Source organism: Anopheles maculipalpis, chromosome 3RL (genome assembly GCF_943734695.1).
Source record: "Anopheles maculipalpis chromosome 3RL, idAnoMacuDA_375_x, whole genome shotgun sequence".
Classification (NCBI taxonomy): Eukaryota; Metazoa; Arthropoda; class Insecta; order Diptera; family Culicidae; genus Anopheles; species Anopheles maculipalpis.
Genome location: NC_064872.1, coordinates 12776613 through 12790383, shown reverse-complemented (window position 1 = coordinate 12790383; position 13771 = coordinate 12776613). Strand labels below are relative to the sequence as shown.

Genomic DNA, 13771 nt, shown 5'->3' with positions numbered 1-13771 from the left:
TAAAATAAACAATATAATTTAATCATTTGACAAAGATCATACCCAAAAATGCCTGATTTTTGTCCCTAAAATACCTTTAATAACGTAACGCTGTATTCCAATTAGTGCCAGTTGAAATTTTTACATTGTATTAAATGCAAAATACACCAACAAATTCCTTTATGGTGTACACGTGCATTCATTAAAATTCCACGCTTTCCTTATTTTCCCTTTTTCCTTGCTAGACTCCCAAAAAACCAATGTAACAACAATACGCTACACCGACCACGAAGCTTACAAAACGTTCCAGTCGCATGTTCGCTCTGCTTACATCCACAAACCCTAGGCTGACCCCAATTTAGATCGTTAATCAACGCGAACGGGAAAACCGTTTTCCATTTCGTCCGAATGTGGATTTCGGATTAACGATCAATTCCTTGCTGCCCAGCACCACTTACACTTTCCACAACGATCCGAATCCGAAAATTCCCTTCCTTCTTTTTGGGGCTGGGAAAACGCAACACCACCAACACAGCGCAGAGGATATGCATTTGTTGCATATTTCTATTGGCTCTAATTTTCCATTTTCTACCCTGTCTCTTCGCTTGCGTTACAGTTTACTTTGCGAAAATCCTTACACGGTAATGCTTGCGTCGGTTCGTGTGTATAGTTCATTTCCGTTCCACCATAAGCATTGGGTTGCAGGCCGGAAACGACTACCTACGCGAAGAAAATGGCCCACGATCGTTACCGTTTTTCGCGGAACTTTCGTTGGGCGAAATGGGGTCCCACCGTCCGGTCTAATCAAAACCGAAACCGAAAACTCCATCGGCCACCGACTAGCTACTAACCGGCCGGTTATGTCTAGGGAAAGTTTTTCACCTTTTTGTGAGCTTTTGTGATCATGTTTTGGCCGCTCTATTATTTGAACTTGGCTGACTGCTATCACCCAAAATGGGTGATGAGGGAAACCAATTTTTTTTTTTGTGTGGATCGTATCCGTTTGGTTTGAGTTGTAGTATTTGCCTAATGTTCATTCCCTTTCTAGATGGACGCTTTTTTTTCCCTGGTGGAAAAGCCTTTTGGTATCGCATCGTCAAACGAAATTAAATTGCAATCGCGAACACACACATACCTAGCCATGTGAGTACAATCGCACAGGTGAAATGATATTCAGTTCGCATTCAGCCGGCTGGTTCCCAATCACACACATCTGCTGCGGCCACGGTCACGATCGAGCACCGTAAGTGATGGTAGGCGATCGAAAGGAAGGAAGGAAGCAGCGCGGCCAGAAACCTACAATTTGCCTTCCCAGGGTGCGAAACATTATGTGGAGAAAATAAGACGTGAAGAGGGTACACGAAAAGCATAAAAAAAAGAAGCAACACACCCAATCCCGAAACGATCGAGCAGCAGCAGCAGCAGCAACACCTTAAGCCTTGCCTTCTTGCCACAAAGATCGCGAATAAGATGGATGGAAAACCTGCTGTTAGCAGCGTGCGATGAAAATCTTTCTCGCACAGACACACAACAACCAGCACACACACACACACACACACACACTGTCATTGTGCTAGCTTTCCTTCCTCACTCACTCGACCCAACCCAACCGACCGATGCGCTGAATTGTGAAGCTTTTTGGCCATGGTGCAGCAGGAAAGCAACGATTCCGCAGAATGTGTGCCACGCTACACGGGTGGCTGGTATGGAAAGAAGCACCAAAGTACAAAGTACTCCCTTCTGCATCTGCCGCGAGGATCGTCTTTGATCGATCATACTACACCAACATGGGCTGGTTGATGAGCCCCCGGCCGGGTGGAATGCAGTTGGTGCTGCAGCTGTCGCTATTGTTTAAAGTAGATTAAAGTCTCTAATCTCGGGCGCAAACCATCGCCCGATCTGCATGTCAGCGTGCCGAGGGTGAAAACCTTCACCCATTGTGACGAATTTGCATAAATCTGTCCCTTTGGAGCGCTTTTTTCCCATTTGGCTTTACAGTCGCTGCCCCAGTCACGCTTCGATGCGAATGAACTGGTTGTACACTTTTGTCTCACTGTTTCTATCGGTGTGTCGGTGCAACAGCGACAGGTGAGCAGGTGGAATGCAACACACCATCGAACGGTGTTTTAACGTTCTATTTTTCCAGCGAGTTATTTTTTTTTCCACCAGCAGTAAAGCTGTCTTTTGCTGGTTTGTCCGCGTTTAGATGTGAATGACCGTTTTCGCCGTTGTGCAATTAGTGAGTCTCTAATTTTTGGAGCTTTGTATAACGATCGCCATTTAAGTTTACAGCTGTAGGCTTAAAGATCGGATGAAATAGGAAACAATTATGTTAAGTAAAAGTATCTTCCTGCTATGACAATCTCTATGATCTTCTTCTTTGGCTCTCTAAGATCGTAAGATGTTTTTTGCCTATCATTACTTCCTTGCTAAGGCTTCCTTGCCTTAGTTGTAGTCTAAGCTGGATAGTCAGTCCAGCGTATTGAGAGGATTTCATCTTCTTGCACCGGTTCGAAATAAGGATCAAAACTATCTTTAAAAAGTTTTTACTACATTTAAGTTGAAATCTTTGATATAAGCGGCTTAACGACCCTCTAAGGTAACACCTCCCATCGAATGGCTTTACTAGACTTGAAGATATTACGAATTGTTCAAAGAAAGAGTTAATAAAGGACTCTAACTTGCTACCCTTTTGACAAAATCTTTGTAAATCCTCCAACTAAGACACTATTACGGTAGATTTCTATTGAAGAACCCTTAGTAGTGGGTATTAAGGCAATGTTGTCAATAGGGTATTCGCTGTAAATAGACCTTGAAGACATAGGTAGACGATATTGACTTCTTGGAAGTCATAGCACATCCTCTGAGACCAACCAATGAGAATATGGAAAATTCGAAAAGGTTCAACAAACGTGCTGTAACGTAATGAAGAGGGAATCATGGCGTAAAACCATCGACGAAGCAGAAAGTAGTAAAACATATTAAGCAAGGTATCGAAACAAATTTTTGACTGTTCGAAGTTAATTATGCAACTCCTTCAAGAGGGCCTTCAAAATCGGGTTTAATCTTTCAATTGTTCAGCTAATTCCAGTTACAACTTCACCGATTTAATCTCGCTTGCCTCAAAGTCTAATTTTCGTTCAAATTAACAGTTAACCCTTTAATAACATACCATTTCGAAGTACGCAAGGATGCGAAAAAAAACAATCTTTGACGTAAAAACTGAACTATAATCTCCAGACCCTACCAAGCGCGCCTTTCTAAAATTAATAAAATTACCACTTGCTAGCGACGGTGCGTTCATCTCCACTCTACCACAAATTCTCATGAGTGGTTTTGCTACGTTTTAATTCTTACCCACCCATCAACGGCAAGCGTCGTGGGTGCTGATGTCACCGAATGATTATCTCGCGCCAACCGATTCCCAGCAGCTCACTAGCAGCAGAGCTTGGCGGCGGAGCAATTACATTCCGAAACAATTCTACCTTTATCCAACTGCTGTCCCTGAAAGCTGGCCACTGGAAACGCACTGCGCTGTACCGTTTCCAAAACGGGACGCATTTGCGAGCCGGCGCTGCAAAAATCAATGCAGTGACAATGGCGATAATTAAGCGCCAACAGAGCAGTGCGCGAGTCGTATCGCGACTCGAGCAAAGTAAATGTTTCGAGCGCGTCAATTTGCGGTACACGGTTCCATTGCACAACGGCTGCACACCGGATACCGGATCTTCCTTGTGTTCTGTCGGACGGATCGCTGTAACGGATCTGTAACGCTCCAGATAGAGGCACGATCGTGACAAGCACTTCTACGCGTCTTAATCGATTGAACAAATGCGCTAAATGGGAGACTGTGGACGTATTGAATTCTCGGTGCTTGATGAGGCTCTTCGGTTTGTTTAATGTGACAATTTTATAGTCCTGACTTATTGTCACATCTTTTGAGTATGAATTTATGAAATGTATTTGAAAAGTTAGCAATAGCTTATTACTAAAACAAACACTCTTTACTCCAATTCGATCGCTATGCTTAATTCAATGACCGTTTTAATTGACCTGAAGCCACATTGAACCCACCAAAATGTGTGACAAAACTGAATCATGTCCCGTTAGCGGGTCAAACCCATCGACCCATCGTTTACTTTTTAACTTTATGTCGGTTAGTATAAGAGGTTATGTATTGCTCAAATGTTTTCCTTCTTTCGCGTGGCTTATCTTTCTAAGCCATTCATGCCAAAATCGGTGAAACATCACAAACTACAGCTACATTGCGTAACCGTTTTTACAGACCGAATGGAAGGTGAATTAATTCACTTACGCCCTCACGGACCGATTCCTACACTCGCAGCCACACCGTTTGTCCCAAACCGTCACGGCAGTGATTTCACGTGGAAAGCGGACCACCGAGTGCCAGCGAAACCCGATCGCATTACACACACACACACGTACACATTCGGTCAGTTGAATCGATTTATCATTCCAACACATTACGCTTTTGGTCAAACGCCATTTGTCGCGTAAAATGATAGACGTTCCACCTACGATCTGTGCGGGGATGACTCCGAAAACTGGTCCTCTTCAAAGTTGGTTGAAGTTGGAGGGAAAACGTCAGCATGAGATGGTTGATAATGGGGTTTTGTAAGGTGTAACAGCTGTCAATAAATGTGCAATTTCGTCAGATACTTCCAAGCGGTCACCCAGTTAGGAATGGTGAACTGTAGGTGCACGTGCGTGTACTCCGATTGCTGGTCTGCTCGTCTGGGATGATAAGTTTGTGGCCAATAAATCTCAACAAAGGATATCGACAATAGATTATAACATCTTTATGAAGAAATGTCTTGAACATACACTCTAGAGTCATTATGTTGTAGGAGAACCCTTTTTTGAGTTTAAAAACATATCTCTACAACATATCAATCCACGCTAATACGGGAAAAAAAGGAAAGAACTACATTCTCATGCCCAACTAGCGCGGTTGAGTTTCGTTCTCGTGCACTGCAAAGGAATGCAACAACCCACACCAAGACACATACGGAGCATTGCTGCATTTTTCCGGTTTCCTCGCTTGCGCGATCATGTGTCCATCGATTACGGGGTGCATGTAGCTACGTTTGGAAGGCTTTAGCTGCACGAAAACATGCCCACAATTCCTTACGGTCAGCTGGTCTTCCCTTTGCTCATAACCTGCACGGGTAAGTGTGGTTCGGTATGCCCCGTTTGCCCGAGACTCTATTCAATTTACAGTAAATTAGCCCTCGAGCACCTCGCGCTCGCGATTGGCCAAAAGGGTTGCATTAAGAAGCCACGGTGCAGTGCAGCATAAAGCATGGAGCGATGGAGCGCCTGTGTACACGTTTGATGAATTAGTGATATTGAAAAAAAACGAGTTTCTGACCGAGTGTCCGTGGCAGCTCTAGCTCTTGCCGGTTTTTTTTTTTTTTTGTTTTTATTGATGCTCCCCACCGATACAACCGATCGATACCGAATTTTGCTGACCATGTGAAGGTTAACCTACTGTTGCAAGCACGTACAGCCCGTATGGACAGGTTTTTTCCACCCCAGCCGAAACCGATTTCTGTGATGCAGCTGAGGCTAAACCTGTGGAATCGATTTTAAGAATGAACGACCACCGAGTACTTCCACATGCGCCGGCACACCGAACCGTACGAAATGGTAATACGATTCGCTGGAGGAGTGTCAATGGATGTTAATTAAACGGTAAATAAGGGTGGATTCTTTTCTTGCGAAACCTCCCCTCCCCGGACGGACACTTTTGTGTCGTGTCTAGCACTCCCATTGCTTAACCGCAGAAAAACGAAAAACAGCATTTGTATCGTGTTTCAGGTTGTGACGGACGAAGTTTCTGGGAAGGTGAACCAATCATTTGCATAGCATTTTGTTGACGGGTCAAAACAGACCCGTCAATGGAAAACCCATACCTGTTACAGAAGGTGTAAATGATAAGGTCCGAGCTGGATGTTGCTGTTGGGGACGTGGAGATATGCTAATAATATGGAGGATTAGTAAGTAAACAAAGTAATCTGGTGAAACAACAGCGCGCTTACAAAGGCGGCAATGATGCCGGAACAGGACGAGCTGAAGATATGTTTATGTCCATTTAGGGATATGATATGCGTATGTTGTGCTGGCGTACAACTATTGATTTCCGTGTAGATAATATGCTAATAGTAGGTTAATTTGAGGGGTATTATCTGTCCGTAACTACGTGAAAATAGTCTGAAGGGTGTATTTAAAGTTGCCTTTTAATGGATTTTTTATACGAATCACATTTGGAAGTATTACTGATAATATCTGTAAACACTTTTAAAGTAGTCTATAATACAGTAAACTTAAAATTTTGAAGTCTACTGAATCAAAGCTTTGTTTCTAATATTTTAAAAATCAGCCAAAAAATGCATAGAACGTTGTGGATTTTTCGTACACATTGCCAAATAATTTAAAAAGGGATTGCTGTGAACCTGTGTTTTTGTTTTGCAAACAATTCTTAAAAATTGTTAATGCACGGCTGCTTCAATAAATCTTCCTGATCATAGCTCAAATGTTTAGCTCTAGAACATCAGGAGTTGAGCTTGAATTCGATGCCAGAATCCAGAAGAATGGAAAGCGAAGACCTTTTCTCAACTAATTGCAAACTTAGTAACTCAAAAAATCATGTTTAAGAAAACGTTTTACTACACATGTATGGTTGGAGAAGCTTATCTAGATCGCCAGAATTGTAGATTTGTCTTCCAAAAAGATTTGTAGTGCCAATAAGATAAGATTCAGATACTTTGGCCTGATTGTAATGCTTCCGAAGAAGTTTAGCAAGTGTGCAATGCCTTGCAGAGAATTTCTTATTGGCCTAACAACCTTCAAATAAACCATGCTAAACAACGGTCCAGCCGTGTGAAGGCCGGCGTCGTGGTCACCCTACCACAAAGAAGATTTAGTTTTAACGATTACAGATGTGAGTTTGAGAAACAAAAAAAAAATGATAAGATATAAAATACAAATTCCATTCATTTATTTAGTCAGTCATGAGTCAGTGTAAAACAAACACATTTTCAAAACCAGATCCAGCTTGTATAGCACGTGTTTGGACCCTGTTATCTTCGTAAAGCTTATAAACTTTATGAACAGATGTGTCAAAATTCCTTTCTAATTTCTATTTGGTTTGCAAGAATACTCAACTATACTGATAAAGACGAGTCGTAAAATTAAAATATCTAGAAAAATTTTCTAGCATGACTACAAACTGGTAGTTACTGCTGTCCTAACAATCTTGAGCATGCACCTTCCTGATGACGTCCAAAAACACATCACAGATAAAACACCACAAATGGGAACGATTTCGATAAACGTAGCAAAGGATTAATCGACTATCGCTGAGCACGTAACGCTAGCCAGCTCGTCGGAAATAAACGACAAGACAAGATCGTTATCTATCTTCGGTACACGACAATCATTTTCATTTATGGTATTCTACGTGCTGGAAAGCTCCGTTACTTGCACCATTTCTTGAACGCCCTGCAGCGTAAGAGGAATGGTGCAACAGGTAACAAAACAGGTGCTGCATGCATTTAATGGTGCACACAAGCCTCCAGCGAAACACTGTAACGCACCAAATGTGGATCACCGGTTCGTGAAGAAGGGCGATTATTCTGCGCTGTAGCAACATTGTTAATTTCTCCCAGTGTGCTTTTGATTCTGGAATTGCCGTTCTCTGCAAAACGCTGTTTCTGGGCAATGTTTTGCCTCATATTATTTCTTCTTTGCTGTGGATACGTTTTCACACCGCACGACCTCCATCAAATCCACCGTTGCTGCAACTTCCAGGTCATTGATAACGATGCGATTGCCTTTTATTGGAATGGTGCGAATGGTGGGGAGGTAGAAACGTGAATGCAGTGAACCGTTTCCTGCTTTCCCGATGGTAAGCACACACACACACCTGGGTGGAAAGGTTGATCGAACCACGACCCACAAGAAGAACTTGCCCGCGCATGGAAGAAACCTGCTTCACGAGCGTTCCGCGCATATGTAAGCTCGCAGCATTGAGATCATTCCAACATGCACACACACTCACACCGATCAACGATGCTCTTAAGAAAACTGGTTCTTCTGGTATCTTGCTGCAGCGAGCAGTGGTCTGCATCAAAGAACATTGAAAAAAAAACCCACACACACATACAGAACAAGATATCTGTATGTGTGCCCTTCGTCGAGGATTGCCCTCTACAAAACACAACCGACCACCGGTCGGATCGACACGGCCTAACGAACCTGTATGACGTGCTGATGGCGGACATTCTTGAAGGGCCTTCATGTTCCTAATGACCGAAACAATTGACCGACGCATGGTAAGCGCGTCCGTGCGAGCGTTCTCTACGGCCAGGGTGCCTACTTGCGGTGTTGCGTGACGACGATCGCACACAGCCAGAGGCAGAGAAAAAGAGCATAAATATTATGTACAGGAACAGACCCCGAAAAAAAGAAGCATTACGAACGTGAGCTGGGTGAGGCTCACACTGGACACAGTGAGAAAATGCAAGAAAACTAAGTGCTCAGCAGCAAGGCATACAGGGACGCGGGGGGAAAAAAAGAAAAATGGCACCCTCCTTAGCTATCTTGCAGGGTCAATCTTTACGTCCTTAACTGGTACGTCCACTGTGGTAGTTACTTCATACATCCACCGAGTACAAAGATTCCCACAAAATGTTCCCGCAAGGCTTACGGTTCTCCCTTCAGTTTAATGTCCTTACTGGACACACCCCTACACGATTGGAGGACTTGCAATACAGTACACTGTGCCCTGACCGATGGAAGGCAATCATGTCCACTGAGACTTCCAATTTCTCCGACTAACCTACCGGGTAGGTGATCCATCCCAAAGGAAGTGCTTTTTATGGCATGTTTTAATATCGAGCTTAAGTCCTCATTAATGTGTGTGATGTATCTACCTGTACAGCAGGATGGGTCAGTATTTTCGGGTTCGCTTCAAGTTACTAGACCGGAACCGGATCAGGTCGTTGCGCGTAGTGGTCACAACCTTCCTGGAGAAGCACTGGGACTGCAGGAGGAGGGGATAGCACAATTGTAGTACGCTATCTATTTTCCCACACCGATCACGGCTGTAAAGTAAAGCGTAGATTGAAGCAAAAACTTCCACTCGAGAAATAGCACACCTTTTGCACGACTTTAAGCGAGAGACTTTCAAATAATTTTTAATTTTATTTTACTTCACTGTATTGCTCAAGAATGCACTCCCGGGTACGAAATTTTCCCTATGCGTGTCCTGCAGTTACAAGACTACACACACACACACAAAACACTAAAGATTACTAGGCTAGGATTTAGATTTTATGTTCACCGTTTTGCACGTGGCCACTTGAAACGCGATTGCACGCCCTGAGTACAGATAAAAAAATGCACCGTTTTCCTGCGTTCTCTACTGCTCCGAAACCACGACGCCACGTTTGCCACGTTAAGCACCAGCAAAACACCTTGAGGATCAAAGCCGTATCGCGCGAATCGAAAACAACCACTTTACACTTCGCTTCTCTGTCGAAGAATTTCACAGTGCACCGTCACCAGACAGCCAAGCGGTGACTCTATTCCTTATTGCGTTTTGTTTTCTACTGTAGCACCAGTCGAAGAGGAAACGATTCTACCTTTGGGTGCATACACCACACGCGCTGCACTGGATTCAAACAACAGAATGCAACTCTCCGCACACACAGCCAAAAAAAAAAACCAATATGCACACTTCCCGATGCGGCGTTAGCGGAGACGTCTGCACGCTACGTGGTTCCGTGTAAGGTTCGCACACAAATAGCCGCCGGTTTCGATTTGTAAACTTGTTGAGCCAGTCAATGGTACGCAACGCGCATCGTGACGGTAGCATTGTTTGGGGTTGTGTTGGTGAACGCGACGCCACGAACGCAACTATGAGCTGCGAGGTGCAGTGAATGGACAGACTGCTGCACGATCGGTAGCATAAATTTATAGCCTGAAAAAAAAATTTCAGACTGCTATTGCCATAGCTTATGAGCATCAAACAATTTTAAAATAGCAAATTTAACGTTTGACTTGAAAACAGATCTATATCTTCTAGAGGCAAACTGATTTGTATTTATCAAATACTAAATTTACTTTAATAACTCCATATGAAGCTCAATCTATGCTTACAACGCTGTTCTGGTAATATGTTTCTGATCTAAAATAAAAAATATGCTGTAAACTAGAATCAACATGATATTTGATACAGCGAGGGACTTCTCATTTTATTATAGAATTTACCTTTTTTTTTTCAAATTTATTCAGAATGACTCCGGATTACACTAGTTCAAAGTATTTAACGATCCAATGCATCGTCCTTGTTTTGTTGTAGTACAAAAATCATCATTTTGAAAGTCTAGAGCAAGCACGTGCCATATGCAAACACAGAAAAATCCGCTTTTAGGATTCCTTCAAGGCTAAGGATGATGCAGAACTGTGAAGTTAATGTGTTGTACCAAATTATTCTAAAAACGATGCATCATTAACCTACCTTTTTAACTTCAAAATCAAACGATGTCTTCAATTGATCTACTTCTCCTTAAAGTAATGTTATAACATGTTACGTTGCAATGGTTTTTTACATTTATGTTTGCTTCATAGTTTCAACCTAATGTGCAATGCTGCTAGCACAAACACACACAAACGAAACTGGCTGTCCCTTGATCGCACCAACACACAACATACAGCGTACACCTGGCTGATCGAGCAAGAAAACATTGAGCATGAAGAAAGGTATGCTGTGGTTGCGTGCGCGGAACCCTTTTTTGCAAGAATATTCTGAAAATTGAAGTATCCAATTAATTCAAGTTGACTATTTTTCTGTTTATTTTTATAATTTAGGTAATGTATATCACCTTAATTACCGCAAATTTTACAACTGAACAATTTATTTCAACCAAAGAAGCTGTAACGATTACATGTCTCAAGCTTATATTCCACCCAATCTTCCTGCTTTAAAGAATTCCTTCCATTTACATTTGATACCCGATACCGATCGGGTATCAAATTGCGAACGAGGAAATTGCGAACGATTTCCTTTACCTTTCCTTTTCCAAGCTAATGTTGTGCCCTATCGATGCATATCAAGCAAAGCCTAGCAAAACTCGAGTAGCATTATCTTTGCACATTCCATCAATCCAAGCACAAAAATCAGCCCCAAATGATGATGGATGATGATATTCGCTGGTGTGCTGCAGCATTTTACCACCATCACTGAACCCGTTACCCTACCACTAAACGTATAAGATGATACTTTGATAAGTAAGCTGCTGTTGTTGTGGGAAGTGAGACCCTCAAAGAATGTCCCGGTGACGTGCCAGATAGTGGAATGATTGCACTTTTTATTCGAACCCCTGCTTTTTCGCGTAACGTTTCAGGAAGCTCCACCTTTTCGGAAACTCCAAGCACATTTGCAGCCGATTTCAATAAGATACTTTCTTATCAGGCGCTGGTGGTGTTGGGTCTTTGTAGTCAGCAAAAAAATAGCAAAAGGGGGTATTTTTAAATTTTGCTTTTGTTTTGATAAGTGATAAAGTAACACAGCAAAATTGTAACGGTTGCGCCAGTGTAAGATAAAGTGTGATCGATAACGGCGGGCCAAAGGAAAGTTTCTATTAACTTATTAAAATGGCGCTTTTTTATCAGAATATTTCGTTCGAAGACCAACGATTGTACTGAAATCTTTCAATTTTATATCTTGCAGCTTTGTAGTAGATAAAGTATTCACTATTTTTATTCTCCTGCATGCGCATAAAGAAAGAAAACGAATGCTTGATCATGGCATAGTTTTCGCTTTGAACTGAGTTCATTTATACTTTTAATAAAACTCTGCAATTTATCACATTTCCTTAAGATCACCGAAAGCAAAACATTGCGACACGAGAGACCCATTTGTAAACCGTTTATGTGCGTCCTAAAGTAATTTTCTTCCCCTGGGTGTAATAAAACAAATCATTGAAATAGAAATAGAACTCTTAAACCTTCCATCCCATTAACGCTGATGCAACCTTTCCATTGCACTTTCTCCTTCATCGTGTCGGTTCCGATTATGCGTACACCCTTCTTAAACTCTCATCCAAACATGGTCCCAAAAGGGCTCCCAAACTGGTGGAGATGTACAACTGTGGTAGCATTAAAACTAGCTGACACTTATCTTCCGTCGTCCGCCCGCTCTTGTTAGGTGACCGAAAGAGGTGGCCAGGTCTTCTCACCCACCCTACAGCCCCCGATCAATGACCAGCGCACCGTGACGAAAACAATCGAAGTTTGGTTGCGTTCCGAAGGAAAATAGTCCAATGACAGGCAATAAATTGCCGACTTCTGCGTTGCTGGCATATTGATGCGTTAGGTGCCTGGCCAGGGTGCAACAAAAGCGACGACGCGTGCAGTGCCGCGAATCATTCGAACACGTCCGCCCCTAAGATCGATGTGCCACACTATACTGAGGAGGGGCTGATGATGGGATGATGAGTGGGAGTGAAGGAGGACATTCAGATGAGGTGGTTTTAAATTCCTAGAATGTATGTTACTGGTGCGTTTCCTTGCGTTTGGACACTCGCCATTACGGGGGGAAAGATTTTTGTTTTATTGGCGAAAAGCTATCTGTGTCGCGTCTGAACGTTGAGAGGCGTTTCGAAACAGAAGACTGCAATCAACCGTCGTCACAAATAGCGAAGAAGCGTTTTTGTTTGAAAGCAAACAAGCGTTTGTCTTCCTTGCTCGATCGTTCTAACTCCCTACGGGTGTATGAAAAGTAGTTCGAACTCGTTTCATGCAGGCATGCTAATTTATGTGGAATTTAAGCGGCAAGTAATTAAGATGGCATCTTAGTTTAGAGCAGAAATCTTCCTTTTCTGGTCTCAAACAGCTCTGCATCGATGTAGCTCCGCTTGTGTAATGTCGAGCTTATGCTTGGGAGATCAGTTTTGTGCTACCCGCCGAAGTTGGTTTGGCTGTCGACACGCCGGACTGTAACATTATGCTGAGCCTGCCACTTCTCATTGTCCCGTTCTGCCCGAGCCGGAGCGTTTTTCTTTTCGATCCATTTCTCCCATCATCCAACTACTTCAGGTGTAGAAGTTTTCAAAATACACGCTGAAAACATCAAGCTCAAAACTCTCGCGACCCGTTACTTGATACCGCACGACGGGTACGAAACAATTATTGCTGCATATTTTCGCAAGCCACGGGCAAAGAGGCGTTAAGATGAGCTGCTGCAGCACCAGTACATATTGGGCTGGTTCTGGCCGCTTATGCCACCGCACGCTCACACCACCAGGGCTACACAACAGGTGAAATGACGTGCTGAAAATTTGAAGCATTTTCAACGCCTTACTACCGATTGCCATGAACATGGCAGGCGGATTTGCTTCTTCTCGACTGCCGTTGATTTTGATGAGCATAAAACAACGCCCGGAAAAGGGTGTGCGTTTGTTGCTGTTTTGTGTTTGTTTCTCTTTCTATTCGATTTATTTCGTTTTAAGCCTTTCTTGCTGTTGTGATTTCCAGTTCTAATGGTAGAATTATAATCATAATTGGTGTAAATGGCTGGCATGCGCTATTTGGAATCAGTTTTACTATTCTAGAAAGGTTTTTTTTTAATTAAAATTGCTAATATGGCTTCATCTAGGTAATATTCATCAAACATTTCCTGTCATAATTCTATTTTGCGTCTTAAACTAATGGGTATTATAACTTGAACGTTATTTCGACGTTAAAAGGTAAAGCAAATATGTTT

At 42.7% G+C, this 13771-nt stretch overlaps 2 protein-coding genes across 12 annotated transcripts in view; both read right to left on the bottom strand.

The window, feature by feature from the left end:
• The window catches only part of LOC126563730 (uncharacterized), a 94867-nt gene extending 85868 nt beyond the window's left edge, over window positions 1-8999 (bottom strand). For all 6 annotated transcript variants that reach the window (XM_050220409.1, XM_050220410.1, XM_050220411.1 and 3 more), the window contains exon 1: window positions 8937-8999. The gene's annotated coding sequence lies outside the window, so the exon portion shown is untranslated. The remainder of the gene's footprint in view (window positions 1-8936) is intronic.
• The window catches only part of LOC126564362 (zinc finger protein ZFP2), a 505414-nt gene that overhangs the window by 231941 nt on the left and 259702 nt on the right, over window positions 1-13771 (bottom strand). The window lies entirely within an intron of this gene.